At 44.5% G+C, this 21028-nt stretch overlaps 1 long non-coding RNA gene across 2 annotated transcripts; it reads right to left on the reverse strand.

The window, feature by feature from the left end:
- Positions 1–14552: 14552 nt before the first annotated feature.
- LOC133266527 (uncharacterized) lies at positions 14553–19992 on the reverse strand. 2 transcript variants are annotated; one of them, XR_009742437.1, is made up of 3 exons: positions 19149–19992; positions 17695–17840; positions 14553–15484 (listed from the first exon to the last, which is right to left on the reverse strand). It is a non-coding gene; the product is annotated as an uncharacterized LOC133266527 (long non-coding RNA). The 2 variants fall into 2 exon arrangements; XR_009742438.1 differs by lacking the exon at positions 19149–19992 and adding an exon at positions 18536–19142.
- Positions 19993–21028: the final 1036 nt, after the last annotated feature.

The raw sequence follows: 21028 nt of genomic DNA on the forward strand, positions 1-21028 counted from the left end.
AAGGCACTTTAAAACTCGGGTAAGGAGAAAGCACTTTAGGAAGAGAGGAAGAGAGCTGAGAGCGGCAGAAACCATCCCCCTGGTGTGCCAAAGGTTATATGTTATATGGTGTCACCATGAGATGAGCTCTCTTCCTAAAACGGCCTTATTTAGGGATTAGCACTGAAACAATGTCATCTACTCCTGAGCCCTTCCAGCCTCACTCAGCTGCTGTTTGGCTCCTGGTGCCTACACAATAAGGTGCATCGTTACAGACCACATTGCCTGGGACAAGTAACACCCAACATCACTATAAGCAGCCTTTCAGCAACATGGGCCATCTTCCTCTCAGTTCCTCACCACCATATAACACCACCAGACACCCTGACATCCTTCTGAAAGCTGCAGAGGGAGGGTCTGTTCCTTTCCAGATCTCAGCTTCCCACCTGAATGATTAACAACCATGAAACACCGGGTTAGCTCCCCTCCTCTTGGAAGCATCACCCCACTTGGCCAGCAGAATGGAAGGACCTAACAAGATTGATTTTGTATAATCTGTATGACAATATGGAGCATTTCCTTCTATTTTGCTGCTGGATGAGGTTGCTTCTGGAATGCTTCTGTACCATTTGGCTCTGCTTAAATAGCAAGAGAACTCCCAATAGCAGGAGTCAAAGCATCTTCCACCTGACCATGCTCTTGTGAATGGAAAATCCTGTGTCTTCATAAATCACAGGAGCACAAAGACCATATGTGGTGTGCAGAGCTCCGACATATCTACATGGGAGTGGGTCAGTGCTAACCAAGAAATCTAAAAGCAGAATTATCTGTGTTACACGTTTTACTTTGTCACTGAATGTAAGTGGAGAGGGGAAGAGCCACAAATAAAAGAGAATGTCAAGAATAATGAAAAAAAAAAAGATTATGTTCCAGGCTCAGAGAAATTATTTTGACACCAGCTTTCACATTTTTTTATTATCACTCCTTTGGGCAAAGTCATTCAGAAAAACAAACAGAAAATCATCCCGCAGACTAAGATACAGAACCTGCCTCTCTTCACAGACTGGATGTGACAGCAAAAACAAGACCCCAGGATCCAAGCATGGCAGGAAGTGAAGAGGCTGCATGAAAATATTGCTGTTTTAGTAAGTGGGGAGAGGGGTGAACCCTGTGTTATTAAGAGGCAATTGCCTCATCTCACTTTTTGCTTGCGCTAGTGCAGGCAGATTGAACCACCACTCTGTTATTACAGAGGGAAGAAAATGTAAAGGACATAAAGGCCCCACCACCTGTTAAATGTGATAAAAATGTGCTCCAGGGGCTGCAGTGCTTGCTTGGGACTGGGAAGAGCTGTTTCCATATCCTGTTCAGACCTTCCTCATGACCTTTAGTGAGATATTTAGGACCTGATCCTCCAGGATCTTCAAACCTCAGAAGGCCTGGGGCATAGGATGTGTCCACCTTGCAGAAATACCAGCCTGGGATTATCTTGCTGTAAATAAGTAAGGTAAGTGCTGACCTTAAACAAGAGATTTCTGTCATACCACTGCGAGACTGCTGCCCCTTTTTACCTGTGAGGAAGACACACACATAATGTCACTGCAGCTCTGCCAAGGGGACGTGCACTGAAAACTGGGAGAAAATGAGGGGGTTCACGGAATCTCAACAACCAGCAGGGAAAAAAATCCTTCATGTTTAGAAATAAGATATGGCTAAACCACAGAGTAAGTGGGCAATTTTTTGGCACGAACAGTACCAGAGACCAGACACTGGGACATTTTCCCCCTCCACCCTGCTCTCATGAGAACCTACCCAGAGGACGGCATTGAGCTCTGGGGCCCCCAGCGCAAGATGGACATGGGCCTGCTCGAGGAAGTCTAGAGGAGGGCAGTGAAGATGATTCAAGGGATGGAGCACCTCTCCTGTGAAAATAGGCTGAGAAAGTTGGGGTTGTTCAGCCTGGAGAAGAAAAGGTTCCAGGGACATCCTATAACAGCCTTCCAGTACCTAAAAAGGGCCTACAAGAAATCTGGGGAAGGACTTGTTACAAGGGCATGTAGGGATAGGACAAGAGGGAATGGCTTTAAACTGAAAGAGGAGAGATTTAGATTAGACATTAGGAAGAAATCCTTCCCTGTAAGGATGATGAAACACTGAAACACATTGCCCAGAGAAGCTGTGGCTGCCCCATCCCTGGCAGTGTTCAAGGCCAGGTTGGATGGGGCTTGGAGCAACCTGCTCTAGTGGAAGGTGTCCCTGCCCATAGCAATGTGTTGGAATTGGATGAGCTTTAAGGTCCCTTCCAACCCAAACCAGTCTGGGATTCTGTGATAACATCAACACTGTGAAGCTGTTGGAGTGGTATGATTATAGCCTGGGGTAAGCAGTGCTCTCCTCAACAAAGGTTCAGGATTTAGCCTGGACCTGTGACTACTAACAGTGAGAAGTCTGGAAACTTGTTTTGGAAGCTAAAACTAGCAACACGGCCAGCCTATGCCAGCTGGCCTCAGGACCAAAGGGTGGGCACTGGCACCAGCTCACCAGTACAGGTGTAGCCAGGAGGGCCGCCAACAGGCTTGAGAGTCACCAGTGACTTGGCACCATGACTGCAATTCATCAGCAGCTTGGCCCCATCCTGGGCCATAATTTTTTATGCCCTAAAGAGCAGCTGGCACCTCCACAGAGCCAGCAGGTCTCTGCTCAGTGTAAAGGAGGTGTAGCTGGGCCAAAGGATGAGCTGGAATAAAAGTGGTGATGCACACGCTGTGGACAAGGACATGTAAACACAGCACAGTGAACACAACAAGGAAGAATCTTAGTGAACCTTTGTGCCAAGCCCATCATGGTTTCAAAGTGATTGTGCCCTGCACAAATAGACTGAAGGACTACAAGGATAAGAGGGTTTTCAACCCAGCCCGTTACAGGAGCTGTGAGAACAACAACCAGGTCAAACTCTGCACAGGAGTAGAAGAAAACCTTTCTGGAACCTGACAAGGTTAGACGTGCACTTGATGGCTACAGACACATTTCTGGTCTCATCCCCAAGTCATAGCTGCTGGTGCCCTCAAGAACTGTGATTCTAGCTCCTCTCCCCACTTGTTACCCCACTTACTATCTAATATACCCGTGTCCCCATTTTATCACTATGTTATACTCCCTCACCCAGAAGGTACCCAAGACAACAAGATACACTTGAATTCTCAGAGCCAAGACCTAATATCTTGACTAAAATGGGCTTCACAGGCAAAGCTAATTTTTGCCTTATTTTCTAGGGGAAATCTCAGTGAGGTTTCTGCTAAGCTTTATCTAGGTATAAGGAGAGCACATCTATGTAATAGAGGAGTCCTCAAATCACAGCGCTGCCCAAGCACGGCCAGCACTGTTCAGAATGAGCCCTCTGATCTGCATATTGATGATTGCTCAGGGAAAATAAAATGGACTTTGAAACCTTTATCAAGGCCCACAATAAAGATTCAATGGAAAGACTGATTCACAGCAAGAAGAAACGTTTCAGAGAAAATCAGTGCTTCACCAAAAGGCACTTCTTGGGAGAACGTGGGCTTCATGTTTAAAGAAAATGCCTTGTGAAAACACGGTTATGAAAGGACATATCTAGTGTTTGAGATATCTGTCGGGCTGCATCAGGTGCAGGTGGATGCTTTGCTTGGTTAAGCCAACATGACCGTCCTTGTAACACTGGCCTAAATCCACAAGAAGAAACTGCAAACCAGTGCACATCACAGCTGAGATTTCACGGCCAGCAGCAAAATGGCATTTATTGCTGAAGGGTGACAGTGAAACAGAAACAATCCGAATTTGGGGATAAAAAGCTCATGATAAGCTCATGTGGCTGAATTCTCATCTTGAGTCCTGTTGGGGTTTGTCAGTTTTAATGAGTCCTGATTTCTCTGGGTAAAGACATGGTCCAGAAGAGAAATTCTGAAGTGCATTTCCATGAGTAATGCATGAACTTCCCACCTTGGCACTGATTTTCAAACACTAACTGCAAGCTGGCAGGTTTTACCAGAACCAAAGGTAAACGACAAAGCATCATTTGCACAATAAATATATCCAGGTTGTCACTGTAGAGCAGGACTAGGATGGAGCTCCTGAGCCTCACTGATGTTCATGTTATATTAATAGTGAAGGGAAACGAAGGAAGAGGGGGAAAAATCATCTCTCTGCATCAGTGTGTAACTGTGCTATATTTTATAGATGAATGATAATGCTTAATGGCTTCAGAATAAAGCGAGGAGCTCAGGGTCTCCATTGACTGTCACCACTGAGCACTGTAGAGCTCTCTTTTTGATATAATTCAAATCTGTGAAGGTCTATTTCACTCATGCTTAGCCTCTGAAGGGAGGAAGAGCGTGAGTGGGGTCGCAGACAGAGCAAGAGCAAGTCAGTGAATTTAGAACAAAAATAACATCAGTAGATTGGAGCATGATGTCAGTCTGAGAACCTCTAGGAGAGCTCCTCTCTGCTGCACTCGGGCTGAGTGCACGCAGGGATGTAAACTGCTCTGAGATTTATACGGGAGAGGAAAGCAGGTGTCAAACGTTGTTATTTACATGAAGTAATTGCATAAAGAAAACCCTAGAATCAGATCTTTGTTCTGCATTTGCAAATGTATTCCCTTAATGATCTCTTTTCAAGCCTTTTGAGCTATAAATAGGTTTGTAAGTTTAAGAGCTGGAAATAAGCCACCAGCACTGTGATTGACTATTGTGAGACGGTTCTGTTAATTTGGGGTTGGGGAATGGGCTAGGTTAAATCACACTGAAACCAGCCTGTGCCTGTGTGGGAGGAGACCATGGGTTGGGATCCACTGAGGAGAGGAGGCGAGGAATGAAGGAAATAGGGAAGAAAAGCAACACAGAATCAGCGAGACCAATACGATACATGCCAAATATTGAGGTTTTTGAAAATAAGCAGAGATAAGTATAAAAGGTCTGTGTCTGGCAGGATAAAAATAGTTATAGGTTATGTACACAGAGGAAAGCACAAGCAAATAGACTTCTGCTGTAGGAATTTCTTTATGCAAGTGACAAGGACCTGTGTTTCTTGCAGCAGAAAATGTTACACCACCAGTCGATGTCTTTGTAATAAAGGGCTAGCATGGTCAAGGAGCAGCAGCACGTGAGAAGTGGTGGCGATGGAAATCAGCAAGTCTGTAGTAAAAGCCATGACACCCACTGGAAACGAGGTAGGACACAGCTATGGTTGTCTATCCTCCTTTTGGCTGGCATCAGCAAGCTCTGAGGGCTCAAATTGGTGCTGAGGTGAAGTGGCACTGCTGAATGAGGATCTCTTTTTCCCCCAGCAATCTGGAAATGCTCTGCTTATCTGGTCAACGACACAGACTCCAGAACTGAGGACATCCTCTGCATGGAGCAAGACAGCATCTGAAAGGAATGAAGCAGACTGCTAAAGCATACAGCATCCCACTGGTGCTTCTTCCAGGAGAGGAGACCAGCCTTTAGGCTTCAGACCCTTATAACTCACAGAGCAAAGAACTGAGCAGCTGTATCACTAAGGACATTTCTAATAACCTGTAGCATCCCAGATGCACTTTGGCCAAAAACTGTCTGAAAGGGATTTCAAAGCCATTCTCCTCCAGAACTGCTCACAGGAGTAGAAGACTCAGGTCCACAGAATGGCCCAGACTCCTGCTGAAGACACCAAAGCAGCTCTAGTGACTTCTGCAGGACACACTGTGCTTGCCCTTGGTTTATCATCTGCCTCCTCCGTCTTTCACCAATATTTCTAATGAAATTTGCTCTTAACTACAGCTACCTGATAGTATTTCCTCTGCATTGCACCAGGATTCTGCCTCTTGATGGGATGAACAAGTGTTTTGCTTGTGCTAAGTGAGATACAAGGGCCCAGTGAGGCAGGTAGAGGTTATCGGAATTAGATGGCAATGGAACAAGGCAAGGGAAGGATGTTCTTTCCAGCTTATATTTGTCTTCCTTTTCTGGCAATGATCAGTTCATAAGGCCCTGCCCAGACTCTTAAGTTATTTTAATACCAGTAGGTCAGAGTTGCTTCTTTAGTCTTTAAGTACAGAGAACAGAGAAGTTACCTGCCTTTATACCCTCATGTGGTGAGTTCGCAGTGGAAATGGGAATATCTCTTGAGCATCCCACTCCTGTGCAGCTGCTATTTGTCCCAAAGGACACAGCCAAAACAGCATGACGGAGGGTTTGGGGGAGACAAAGAGGGACACCTCACGTCACCACATCATCGGAATGTATAAAGGTATACAGTGTACAGAGGACCACAGCCCTATCTTCTGCCAGGGGTTTCCCAAAGAGCTGATCAACCCTACTAGCAGCAGAGGTCTCCAGGGGAATGTAGACCAGAACGGGGAAAGGCAGGCGAGGGCTGCTTTGCTGCAGGCTGGGATAGGGTCGCAAGGGAGCTGCACTGTGGGTGCCTGGCTGCTGAGAGGACGGTGCCGTGTGGGCATATGTGAGAGACTGGCAGTGGAGACAGATGTTGCACTGCATTATGCCGACTGAGCCAAGGTGTTCACATGCACACACTGATGACTCTGTCCAGAGCCCCTGTGGGAGGCAGGTTTGTAACCGACAACTGCTTCTCACTGCTGAGTCACCCCTGCCTGGATACACTCCCTGATCGCAGGCCCCTTCCAGGGTGGTGAAATAATGGCTCCAGAAGTGCTTTTGAAAGGCAGAAGTGAAGAAATCAGCCGAATTCTCCCAGGAATGGGAAAGGAAAGTGGGGATGAGGAGAGAGGACTTCATAGATGTGGGTGGCTCATTCTTTGGACCATGCTTTTGAATCTCCAGTGTCTGGTCTCATTTGCTGAGAAGTTGAAGGCTGTCAGCTTGGGATCCTCAGATGTTCGAGTACCTCGGAAAATCAGGGCACTCATGTCAAAGTCACTGTGCATTTAAGGAATCGTGGGCTCTGCATGTTACATTAGAAGCCTGTTGTCAATAGCCCCAGAGTTACATTAACAAATGAGAAAATACTTGTGCTCTTTCAATCATCAGAACGGTGCTTCAGAACTTCACTGCTGTTGGAAAGAGCATAGGGAGTGAAACGCAGTGTTAAACCCTACTGGGTAACACATTCCTTAATGGCATTTTTAAGGCATTCTACACTGGCAATAAAATATAGGAAGAGGGAGAAGACAGCACAGCCTTCACTGAAAATGGAAGAGGGGAAAAAACAATCACAAGAGCTTTTCACTGATGTGGGCTATGGCATCACTCTATCTGCTGCTCAGAGCTGACTTTGTTTCCAAAACACACACAGCACAAATCCAGCACAGCAAAACTTGAATAACTAGTCATGGTCCCCTAGATTTAAATAGGTTGCCAGCTCCCTATGGAAAGGGACACTAAAAATAACCAAGTCTGGATCACTGGAATATTCCAGATGTCCCTCAAATAAACCACCTCTGCAGAAACATTTGATTTCCAGCAGTTTCCCACTGAAACTACAAAGGTCTGGTCATGGTGCCCAGTGATACATGAAACTGTTGATGCCATTCTCAGAATGATTTAGGGGTATTTATTTGTTGTTACCCCTTGAGAGAAGGATGTGATTTATCACAAAAGAATGGTGAATTTCACAGGACAGTACCAGGCTCCATATGGTTGTGATAGAAAGGCCAGCATGGAGCAGGCAATGCTTTGTACAGTCCTGGAAATGTGAAATTCAGCCTCCATTGAAGTTGATTCCAAAACTCCTGTTGAATTCACCAGAGCCAAGTTTTCCTCCAAAGAATCCTTATGTATATCTTAGCTCCCTGGAGCTTTCCTTTAATAGCAATGTTTTTCCCATGGGACTAGAGAGGAAAAGAATGGGAAGTGAGGGTGCGTGGGAGACAGAGGAATCAAAGCTTCCCTCCCCCATCATTTTCATGGGAAGAGGCTCCTGATTATACTTCAGGTGTCCATATCTCCCTGTTTTTCTCTACCTTTCGCTCTTCCAGGTCTCAGCCCTTCAGAGCAAAGGAGCCCAGAGGCAGCCTACTGCCTTGGCCTGGTAACACTCCACCACTGGCTCTTCTTCCAGTATCTAAAGGGGGCCTATAAGGATACTGGAGAAGGACTCTTCATTAGGGTCTGTAGTGACAGGACAGGGGGTAATGGGTTAAAACTTAAACAGGGGAAGTTTAGATTGGATAAAAGGAGGAAATTCTTTACTGTAAGGGTGGTGAGGCACTGGAATGGGTTGCCCAGGGAAGTTGTGAATGCTCCATCCCTGGCAGTGTTCAAGGCCAGGTTGGACAGAGCCTTGGGTGACATGGTTTAGTGTGAGGTGTCCCTGCCCATGGCAGGGGGTTGGAACTGGATGATCTTAAGGTCCTTTCCAACCCTAACTATTCTATGATTCTTACTCAGTGGGATCAACCAAGTGCCTCCACAGCATTCTGCTGCCATACACACATTTACACTTAGTCTTAAAACGTTGAGAAGACTGACAAGTGATGGCTTCACTGCTTTGGGCCCACAAATGAAGCGAAGATGATGACTTCTTCTTCCAAGTGAATCCTGCTGAAGGCCCAGCTTACAAATGGGCTGAAGTGGGGCTCTGGCTGAGGAATCCTACTCAGATCCATCACCACGTCCTTCAGCATGTTGCAGCAGTCAGTGCTGAAGAGGGAGAAGGAAGAAACACAACAAGGTATACGTGTGGCAGTCAGTTTCTCATGAGTGTCTTGCTGTTAATCACAAATCACCAGAGCCTGATTTAGTCCCCAAATAAGAAACTTCTCTCTTTTTTCCAGAATGTTTTGATTACAAATTATCATTAGTCTTGCTGCCTATAGAACTGGCCAGGTCTCTGACTTGATACCGATGATAATCTACACGCAGGCTGTCCGCAGCCAAAATATATGTGAAATAAAAGCAGTTTCTTACTTTGGTGACAGATATTTGCTATTTCAGTTGCACGTGAGCAGTAGTGCTTTTGAAAGATGTGGTGCCTAGAGATTCAGAAGATGTTTTGCCAAGAAATCAGTGCCTGGGGAAAAGCTGCCTGCAGTAGCACAGCTTTCAGTCCTCCCCTACTCCCTTTGTAAGGTTTTTTTTGTCACTTTTGTTTCGGGAATTTCACCATTCCCACAGCTTGGGGAAGAAGGGACAGCTGCTAACAGACTGCAGCAGGCGAGAAGCAGCACTGTCTGTCACCGAGACCAGATCCCACCAGCCAGCTGACGGTGGTTTCCTGCTTCTGGGACCGGCTGGAGCAATTGGTTTGTAATCCGATTGAATGTTGGCCAGAACACAGCCTGGGAGACTCAGTGCTGAACCATTTCCCTTTGACAGCTGGCAACGATTCATGGAGCGCAGGAGCGCCCGCAGAGCTTTCCACTCAGAGGTGGTACAGGCTTTCACAGAGCTTGCCAATGTGAGAGGCACCTGCTCCTGCCTCCCAGCTCCCACCTGCAGATAAAAGCATCAGTGTCTCTCGAGACAGAAATTTTCCTATCATTTGTGAAATGTAGCAGCCCCCAGCATCCAAACCATCCCTCTTTTTCTTTTCTTCTGTGTCTCGATCGCTTGCAAAATGTAATTTAGTTCCAAGGACTAAGTTGCTCCAGATCAAGGCATGGAAAAGGCATAAAATCAGCTAAATCAATGCAGTGCCATATTTACAAAATCCTCGTTATTAGATTTTGCATACAATATGCTGTTACGACAATAGACAGCTCCTCCTCCCAGCATCGTAAGTGGGAGACCTGTCACTAGCATCAACAGAAAGTGCACCGAATCCTGAAGAAATAAAATAGCCACCTGGCAGGAAAAGGCTCAGCCACTACATGGACTGCAATGGTAGAAATATCCACTCACATCTTGAAAAATTATGCTCCAAAAGCTCTGTTTTATTGGGATATCGGAAGACAAGCTGACATAGTGCTCCTAAGAGCTTATGCTGTAGCAGCCATGCATGTAATGTGCCCTGTGTGTACAGTCCATGTGAGAGCAGGAGGACCAGCTTTCATACCATGCGTGGCACAGATGCATTGCAAACCACCATTTCTCCTTGGCACACTCAGCTTCTTGCCTGCAATGGAGAGATGGGACAGAGAAGGAAAGCAAGTCCAATGAGTGATCACAGTGGGAGAGAAATAACAAAATCTGGATGTGTATTTCCTATTTCTTCTTCTGTACCACTCAGATTGCATTGGCAATCAATGCATGATTACTGTGAGGGAATAATATTATGTTCTTTGTAAAATTACATCATCTAGCTGCATTTAAGTAAATTCATAAATAGAAATGGGGGAATGGAATATATTTATTGCTCTGGCCCTGATAAATGTTTTAAATGCACTGCTTGCCATCTTTGCATTTACTTTATTACTTGGAAAGCTCAGTACCTTTAAGAGCAAAGTTGCTGAATTCAACTGGAAGTTAAACTCTTGGCAGGTGACAGACAAACCAGCTCACCAGCTTCTCATATTACCTTATTTTTAATCCCTTGGTGCCACTGCAGTGCTCTGCAGTATGTTTTGTAGTTCTTATACAAAATTAAAACACCAACATTTTTCAGGGGGATACTGTAATTCAAACAATTTGAATACAAAAGCTTCTCATAATAGGCTCTCCTTCAAAAAAATATCACAAATATTGTCTATGCTGCCAAATGATCCATGCCTGCTTAAAACATCCCACAGCTTCCAGACCCCCATATCTGATCACATCGCTCTGCCTGCCTTTGCAGCCTGGGGAAGATGGGCTTTGCAGTGTGCACTGAGAAGTGGGGAAAGCAAGTCAGCTGTCATCTTCAGGAGCCCTGGGTGGGAAAGATGGAAACAAAAGATCTGGCTGGTTTGTCCCAGGGTAAGCTCCAGCTCAGGCTGGTTCTGCTCAGCTGAAATGCAGCCCTGTGACACAGGCACCGAATGTTTAGGGTGTTGTGTCCTTTGTCACCTGACAATATAGCAGAAGTCAGCCAGACACTGGCTTTTGAGGCTGCTGGTCTTGTTCTGATGGAGTCCAGGCCCTCTCCCTAACCACAGAAATGCTCTGAAGTCTTCAAGGAGTGGGAAAACATCTTGTACACACTTGTTCCTTGGGCAGCTCTTCTCAAAACACAACCCTGTTGCCACCCAGCTTTCCCATCACTCCCTCCTCTCACCCAGCGCCGTCACTCAGGCTTCACTGTGTGGCTGAGGATCTGGCCCTGGCAAGACTGTGGATGTAAAAGAAAGATTGCTTTTAATCAGAGCTTAGTGAGGGAGAAAAAAGCAGTGGTGAGAGGTGAAAATGGGGCTGACATCTCCCCAGACCATCCCTTGTCACAGTCATGCTGTCAGCAAGAGCACTTCTGAAAACACTATTATTTTTATTACCTCGGGAAGGAATGCATCAGCCAAAGAGCATAGGGCAGGGCTGTCAGAGCTCTCCTCCTGTTTGCTTTCCCCTTCTTAGAGAAAGATGTCTCCTGAATCCAAGGAATCCCTCACTTCCCTCAAGACACTGGTCTATAGAGAACTCTTTTCATAATTCTAAGAAATTAACAAGTGCCAATGTTGTATTTTCATATATCTCAGAGTAAAGTCGCATTGATTTCCCTTGCTACTGCATTCTTCACCTTGGCCTCCAAATCCTGCTGAGTGAATTACTATGTTTATTGCTTTGCCTTGCAGTATTTTCCCACTTATCTGAACAATCTGCAAGAAAACCTGTCATACGTGGCTGAATGACTGGTAGGACTGTTTGCCCTGTCTCACCAACACCAAGCCAAAACCACATCCTGCATCCCGTTGGGATGGCTCTGACGCAGCGCACAGGGGTGACTGGTCCCTCTGAGGCTGCAGTACCCTTGTTACAAAGACACAAGAGACAAAGTTGGAGCATTTTAGTCTGAATAATTCCCTTCAGAAAGCAGTGTGCAGGAGCAGAGAACAGAGCCTGTGGCTCTTCATAGTTCAGAGCAGAAAGGAGGACAGGAGTTTATCCAGGGCACTCTGTAGTACACCAGGTTCAACCAGAGAGTCTCTAGGTCCAGGCAGCTTTTTCCCTTGAGCTACTGAGGGAGGCAAGGCAGTGCACTACCATGCTTCACCATGCTGCAGGATGCTGTCTTTTCTTGATGCCTAACACTGTCACATGAAGCAAGCACACAGGACAAAGTTTGCCTTCCGGGATCCTCTGCTGGTTTTGACTCTGTAGTGCTCTACAGCAAGACTGCAAAGATGAACATTCCCCTTTATGGGTAATCTCAGATGTACCTTTACAGCTGTTAATTTTTCTAGAGGAAGAATTAGATTTGCCAATCTAATTTGACTCTAGTGAAATTTTAGAGGCAATTAAGGGTTTGGGTTTTGGCTTTTTTCATTTCCTATCTAATACAGATCAGCAGCTACAAAGACACTTTCATACTATCAGCTGTGCTTCTCAAACTGGATGAGTGCCCTGTTAATCATACACCAATGGAGTACAGTGTGGACGTCTCAGACGGCTGCTGTCAGAGGTCCAGGCCTACCCTCGCTCTGGGGCCCTCTCTTTATCTAATAAATTGCCCTCCCCACTCTCTTTTGATGTACTGTGGAGCGCACAGTGGAGATGCAAGGAAAGGAGGGAATGGAAGTTGCACGTTTTCTCTTCTCTTCAGGACAGTCTATGTTTGAAACGTGGCAGGATTTCTCAAACAGAGCAACATAATGAGGTGGCAGGGAAGGGAATATTAAGGCAACAGATTTCCCTGGGAAACCCTCTTTTCCAGAAAAAACATCAGAGGAGAATGCTACTCTGATTAACACTCATTTGCCCCTCTGTATTTTTTACCTCCAAGGAGGGATATAGGGCAGAGCAGAGACCAGGGAATGGCAGCCCCGTCACCGAACCAGCGCTGCAGCAGAGCTGACAGAATATCTAGGTCAGTGTGTAGCAATTCTTTGCAGATGAGTGAGATCTACAGAGCCGAAGGCCAGTGCTGACAGCAGAGCCAAGCACTCCTTTTGCAACTGAAGGGCGTAAAATCTGCTCCCCCTTTCAAGCAGAGGCAGGAGGGGACCCTGCACTGCAGCCTCCGTCAGCAGGAACTAATGCCCGTCAGCCTTGCTCACCCATCCCTGCTGGCGAGCAAGGCTGGGGTATCAGCATTGCCATGGTATTCGGATATAAAAGGCCAAAAGATGTGGATGTCAACCAGTACCCAGATATCCAGGGAGGATATTTTTATATCTGAAAACTGATGTGGAAGCTCTCTTCTAAAAGATGACGCTTTGCTTTTTCACACGAGAGCAGCATCAAATGTTACCCAGGAATAATTTTCATATTTGAAATGTCCTCACTTAGCTTTGAAATGTTCTGCATTTCACACAGGTCTTAGGAAAAGTTTGTGCACTTAAACACTTGTCTGCCAAATATCCCACTCGGCCTAATGAAAGGTATTACCTCTGCCAACAACCTTAGAGTCCTCAAGAGAGACACAGCTTTGGAGACCAGCACACTGCCATGCACAGATCATGTTACAGGTTCTTTCTCCCTCCTGCTGCTGTGCCTCAACCCACTGGGACAAGAGCATGAAAGGATCAGTGCTTTCTCCATATATCATCCCTGAGCATCACTAAGACTGGCAGCTGTCTCTCAGCATTTGTGCTAAACCCTGGGTCTGCTTTAGAGGTTGATTGATGCAGCCATAGCCTTCAAAGTCAAAAGACACCATTAGATCATTCTGTCGGATAGCACAGGCCATCAGGATTTGTGCTAATTTCTGTTTTGTTAAAATGTGTCCTTCAATAAAAGACAGTCCACTCTTGATGAGACAGCACAGAAAAGCGAAGATCTGTCATTTCCCTGTACTGGCAGAAATTTAGAAAGTCATTCAGGAGGTTTATTCTTGGTTGTTGAAAGCACCAGGTGAATTTTCCTGATGATCTTGATTCCTGGCAGAAGAATACGTTGAATTTTGAGCTCAGGACTTAAACTAGTAAATGTTGATGCCAACCAGCTAACTAACTTGCCCTGCCACTGCAGATTTAAAGACATACTACAGAAGAAGTGCCTTCACTCGGGATTTTGAGTGGGAATATTGAAAAAAGCACAGTTCATTATTACAGAATAAAGGCAGCTGCTTCTGCATGCACTGAAAAAGGAAGGTGGCTGTTAACACGAGGATATGGGGGCACAAACTATTTGTTATTTGTATTTGGGATGATAGCTCCCACATTATAGGTGTTAATCTAATAATATTGACCCTAATACCAGTATGCTTTGTCTGAACAAGTCAGCCTAACGCAGATGACTCCTTTGTTTATGCCATAGAAGAACTTGCTAGAACAGCATTTTTTATTATGAACATTTCTGCCTAAATCCTTCATGTTCTCATGCTGGATAACTTCCTCTTCAAACTGGTATTATAGGGCAAAGAACAGAAATATCTGGAGTAGAAAACTCTTTTTATATGGGCACATAATTATGTGGGTACAGCATTTGATAAGACATAAGGAATTCACACCAATCTCAGATCTGTGCATGCATCCCTCCCTTGTTCCATTGAAATGACCCCATAAAGTTAAGTGCAGGGATGGCTGTGCGCAGTCTGAGTGATGCAAACAAAGGCATGTTTTCAAGAGCATATAAGGCACATCAAACTGTATTTATTTAGTGACCGTGGTTAGAAACAGATACAACTTTTGTACTTTTTCAGATTGCAGACATTCTACATTGAAAAACTGTCTTCCACCACTAGCTGCTGTATAGGAATATACTCACTTGGGGCTAGCAGAAAGTAAGAAGGCAAGAGGGACCTCCTGTAGTGTCTGTATGTTTTGCATCCTGCCAGTGTTGCACACATCTGCCTGCTAAGACAAAAAAAGAAATCTATTCTGTGGCCCAGACGGGCTTACTCAGAGTCTGGTGGAGTCTGGAGTATTGCAATCCACATGGTAAAACCGATAGAAAATGTTACTAATCAAAGACTTGGAAAGAATATGAAGAAGAGAGAGAACAAAACTGTCATTACCCACTATTTGGGCTGTTGAATCTGGCCTATTCATAGTAACACACCAAGTGTATCTATCCAATTGCAATAACGAGTGACAGCTGACTACTTAACAATTAGGTTTTCCTTCCCCACCTCTGAAATTAAGGTCATACCCTTTTCTATTTACTTTTGGGATGTGGTAAATTAGAGCTTTGGCTTCATTACAAAAATTAATTAAAATAGTCTCACAATGGCACCATTCATCCCTGTGCTTGTCCCTCCCTGCAGTGTGTCCTCATGTCAGCTCTCTTTGGGTTTAGTCCCAAATTCCAGTACGTGCTAGTCTGCCTGTATTATTTGGACCAGTAGACTAGATTTTTCTTTCTGTTCATTTTCTTTGCTTCACTGGAAGTCTCCTCTTGTTTCTAATTCTTCTGTTACTTCTTTTTTTAGAAGAAACTGTACACTAGAAGGCTCTCAGCATGATCTGATGTCCCCAAAGTGCTTTCTGGAGTTTGCAGCTTGGACTCATAGTAGACACCTCTACCTAACAATTTCTGCTCACTGACATCCCAGGTGTCTGGCTCTGGAGAAGAGGATTAGCATTCAAGTTGTTTTCACTAGTATTTCAGAAACATAAGTAAAGAGATAGGAAAAAGAAAAAGCTTGAGTATTCCCTACTCACACAGAGCTGGAAGTCTGCCCATTGAAACATGCTTTATTTTTTTACTAAACCATTTCTTTGTGAATGCAACGCTTGTTTTAAAGGCTGGATTTATGGACTGGCAAAAAAATAATGTTTTCCTTTATAGGAGAAAGTGTTGCATTATGTTTCACGTGACTGTGTCCTGAGGTGGTTCAACACATGGAGTTCTGTGCGTACCAATAAATACGAATCTCAGATTTCAGGAATAGTGACCTACTAAAAATTATTGCTTGATGGGAGGTACAGAAGAACTCAGTTTCATTTTACATCACACCTAAAGGGGAAATGGCCAACAACAGTTTGGACAAAAGTATGTGCTGGAGATAAAGCACAACAGGCAACTCTAATACCTACAAACAAGAAGGAATAAAAGTTGTGGTGGAATCACTGTCCCTGGAAGTGTTCAAAAACCATGTAGACGAGGCCCTTAGTGACATGGTGGTCTTGGCAGTGCTGGGGAACAGTTGGACTTGATGATCTAAAAGGTCTTTTCTGACCTTGTTGATTCTCTGATGTGCAATTAAGTCAATGTTGATGTTGCTTTAAAGAAGAGAACATGAGATATTTGCAAAAGTGACATCTATCATCATAGGCTTTATTTTGTCAGTGTTTAAGCATGTCTGTAACTCCAAGTATAACCTGATTATTTTTTTGTTCACTTACTGCTTGTCTACATAGGTGCATTCAGGAAATTTTATTCAAATCAGTTTAGCGTGTGACTTTAAAACACATCAGCTAAATAGCTTTAAAATGTGAAAGTGAGCCCTGTCTTTATGAGGTGAATGTGTCCATATCAGAACCTAATATAAGGTAATGAAGCCAGTTTTCAAGAGGGCTCACACTGACAGTTCTGGATATTTAAACCCGTATTGGCTGTAGGTGAGAAACAAGAAGGAATCTTCTAGGGAATAAGCATGGGAATGGTTATGCAGGCTGCCCCTTCTCCATGAAACACAAAAAGGCAGGATCCTCCTCTGGGCTAAAATTGTCTTTCTTTGCAGGCTTAGTTTTCAGCCAAATCAGGTCCCCTTGGGACCCATCATACATATGGTTGTCTGAGCTCTGGTGCTGGTGACATGGGACAGTGTAGGAAGGAGGCCATGGCTGAGCAGTGAGCGTGGAAATGCACTGTCGGTGCTACTGTGGACTTGCTCAGGATGAAAGTGACCACATAACCTCAGCTATGGGAACCCCACTGGTCACTTATTGGGGTTCATCATGCCGGAGTTTTAAGAGCAGTAACAGGAGCATTGCTTGGAAGGAGGCGATAGACCTGAGAGCCTTTTTCTGAATCTACCAACCTGAGATGGCAAATGTGAGCAACAGCATTTCACATTCCCATGACCGAAAATCATGGCCTATCTGTAAAGCCCTTGGTACACTACGCAAGCCCTCATTTTCGGCTTTGTGCCTTGTGCACAGAGATAGCTTGGGTAAAGCCTTTTTTTCCTACTTGTTAGTGAAGGGGGGGAGTGGAAAACTAATACAGCCCACTAAAAGTAAGCATCTTGTCCTCTATGTGCTCTGAATGAATGACATCCCATGTTGGACTTTGCTGAAAATGTATTGTTTTTTCTTATGAGCAAAGCTTACAGCTGAAAATGAAACCGCATTGATATTTTGCTGCAGAGTTGCTGCCTGTAGGTAGGCTTTAGATGGAGCTGTTATATAGAAATCAATCCTGGTAAAGCAATAGCAGCTGTTATTTTGCCAGCAAGCAGCAAGCAGAAGTGATTGCAGAAGAACCCCCACTACAGCAGTCCTGCTTAGTAATTTAAAAACAATTGGGGGCATAAAAATAACCCGAATATAGATGGAGAACCACAACATTGTTATTTCTTATGTTTTGAAACCAGAGACTAGTGAAAAAAAAGTGAATTCTCCCTCACTAGGTCCCCATCTCTATGTATGACCAGTGAATTAATCCTCTTTAGATATAAGACAAAGTTTTCACCAGTGATAAGGAGGGGTGACTATCTAATATTTGTAATGCTGTTGGGACAGCTGGCTCACATGGGTTCTGGTGGGATTGCTCCATATTTCATCAGTTCCTTTCGTCATCTCTCTGGCTGTGTTGCCTGCTATCTTACCTCTCCATCCAATCAGGCATTGTAAAATGAGCTCATCTTCTTCTATGGACTGAGCAGGGTTGTACCTGGCAAGCACCTTGAGGACTGCATGAAATCACGTCAGGGACTCCACCTCTTGGAAGCTCTTGGGCTCCTTTTCTCTCAGTCTATGAAGAGGAAAACACTGTCATCCTTCAAAATAGAAATCATTATTAGAAAGCCTCAAACAGGGACAGGATACTGGTTTCATAACAAAAAAAACCACCAAATGTACATTTGTTTTTCAAGTTTATTAATACATTTTAAGAAGGCTTAAGGATGAAAGATTCTGTGGCAATGTAATGCAGTATTATAATATTAATTTGCATCAATTTCTTAAAGAGATAATTCAATTAAATGGTTCAGCCTTTAGCAACTTCTTTTTAAAAGCCATATCTCTTTTCGAACTGTCAACCACTTGAAGGAAGAGCCCTTGATTCCCTCTTGATTATATGCTAGATGAGGCAATTTTTCCTTGGGGAATAACATTAGCTAAATTAGGAACACTGTAATTTAAAGGTGATTAAGTACCTTTTGTGATTGTTGTTCTATGACTTCAATCTGATAACACTTAAGTGCATGTGTAATCTAGTCTTCCACAGGGCTACTCGTATTCATAAGTGGGTTTAAATCTGTGTAAGATCAGGACTTAAATAAGCACCACAGTTAAATGTTTTACGGCACGTTAACAAAGTATACATTTGTTCTTATTGCAATGACATTTCACACTTGTGGTTGGTGCAAAAACACTCAGAATGCTTTTAAAAACTGGGATTTTCATTTACAGGAGAGGAAAGCAAGGCATGGGAATGTGAATAAATACGTTCTGCTCCACTGGCAAATCTGGGAACACAGCGTGGACATTTGATCCTCATGGATTTGTGCCTGGTTCACTCTGTACCTTGTACTCTGTACCTTGGTGCTCAGGGTCTCAGGGTGGGAGGAGGAGCGGGAACAATCCAGACCAGGCAAAGTGACCAAGTCATTGCTCAAGCTGCCCACTTCTCTCTGGAGAAATTCCTTCTTAGCCAGCAGCCCTCTCGTGGTTTCAGTGGAATAGGCTTTTTGTCAGCAGAGCACCCAACGTGTTGAAGGATGTCAGAACATGGGCTACTATTGTGCCCTTGGCAAATTTTAAGGTTGGCATCTGTTGGAGGTTGCCAAGTAAGGTGCACTCAGCCACCCCACTGTTGAGAAGTGGTGCTGGCATTTGCCCATGCACCAGGATATTTTACAGAATGTCATCACTTGGTAATGAAATGTTCCCCAGTAACGATGCCTCATGAACACAGAAATAGCCTTTGCCCATCAGAAAGTTTAGCAAATAATGCTTGCAGGAAGTGATTTGCTGGGAATCAATCAAGCAGATCCCAGAAATAATGTGACAGATGGTAACCCGACGTTACCGCAACATCACCAAACTACTTTTTACTCACACTTTAAACAACCATTTGGACTCAGGTCTTTAAAGAAGAATGTTCACTCTGTCACTCTACAGCTGGTTGAAGCTGAATTGAAAATTCTGTCATTAAAAGTCACTGAAAGGCAGTATAAAATTAAAAGTATGAAATTTCCTTCAATGCCAAAGGAAAAAAAATTCAGTTGTCAAGACTCTATTTTGATGCCTTTAGGTTATGTGCCCTTGCTTTATTTTTAGCTGTGTTATGCTACAAACAAAAATTCTCAAATATAAAATTAACACAATCATTATTCCAAGTGATACGTACAATGCGAATTTAACAAAATAGATGGTGAAATGACAAATACTGGAGAGAACAAACAGGTTTCTGTTCACATATTCGTTTTCCGCACTGTGAATATAAAGTTTATTGAAATCATCATGTCTTCATTTTTCATGACTAGCACCTTCTGAGAGAAAAATACTCCACCTAAGCAGTATTGTTAAGGTCTCTCTAGGTTGTGCCCTGATGCACTCAAGTTACGGTAGTTTAGCAAGTTATCCATCATAACCAGTGGTGTGCACAGCTTCACCATTTGAATTTGCAAGGTAAAAAAACATTCTCTTACACTGTATGCCTAATTTGCTTGTTATAATTTATTGAGGCTTAAAATGCTTACTTCATTTTCCTGCTGTATACCTGCACAATGTTTTGTCACTGTATGAAGACTTGTTGCTTGTTACAGCCCTGATTTATTAACTAAAGCATTAATGCAGTCCTTAATCCACAGCTTTTTCTTTATAGCAGGAGATTTTTCTCCCTCCTATCCCATGTGCATCATGCACTCTGCAACCTTTCACAACGGGAATTCTCATTCCCCACAGAGGTTAGCCAAAATACTGCTTGCACTAAACCAAGGATCATCCCAGAAACGGTACGGCTGAAGAAAGCAAAGTAGGCCACCAACATTCCCTGCTGAACTGCTGGATGTGACTCTGTCCCAGGGGAACACTGTCACACTGGCTGTGTGACAGCACCTAAGCTCTGCATGTGATGAGAAGGTATTGCTACCACAGGCTGTTGGGGTCATTCACTGGGCTCGTCGTTGGGAGCAAGGGTCTTACAGAGCCACAGAATGAACTGCTTGGTCGGACTGGGCTGAGGTGTTTTCTCCCTGCAGTCAAGTGGGGAAAAGCAGAGGGGAAATCACTGCAGCAGCCAGTGCTGCCATGGCCCCACTGCAGGCAGGGCACCTGCTCAGCCTCTCCCTGCAGTGCTACATCAACATGGAGAATGCAATCTGTCACATGCATGGCTTTAAACTAGAAAAAGGTAGATTTAGATTAGATACAAGGCAGAAGTTCTTCCCTGTGATGTTGGTGAGGCACTGGCACAGGATGCCCAGAGAAGCTGTGGCTGCCCCATCCCTGGCAGTGTTCAAGGCCATGTTGGACAGGGCTTGGAGCAACCTGCTCTAGTGGAAGGTGTCCCTGCCCGTGGCAGGGGGTTGCAACTGGATGAGCTTTAAGGTCTCTCCAGCCCAAACCGTGATTCTATGTACCTAGGCGTTTGCAGGGGGTGAGCTGTAGCCGGGGTGCATGCATAAATATGCAAGTATGACTATGGTGTTCTGCAAAATTTGGCACAGTGCATGTGAAAACTGGATTGCCTTAAAACCCCCTTGTTTTTGTGACTAACACCCTTACACATCGCCTTGCGTTCCTGGGCCAGGATGAATGAACAGCCCCACAGTATCTGCAACTGAAGCTGCTGTCACTGCACCACGCTGGGCTGTATCTTCCGTTGCTCCTACCTCCGCCGGCTGCTTCCAGCTCAGCCGTTCCCAGCCGGTGCGCTGAGGCAGCTGGTTTTCACATAAAGACCCGAATTTGGGGCAATTTCGGTGAATGTCACCA

The sequence above is a fragment of the Pezoporus flaviventris genome, unplaced genomic scaffold, assembly GCF_033815535.1.
Source record: "Pezoporus flaviventris isolate CSIRO_AGI_PZ_B2104156 unplaced genomic scaffold, CSIRO_AGI_Pfla_v1 ptg000007l, whole genome shotgun sequence".
Lineage (NCBI taxonomy): Eukaryota > Metazoa > Chordata > Aves > Psittaciformes > Psittacidae > Pezoporus > Pezoporus flaviventris.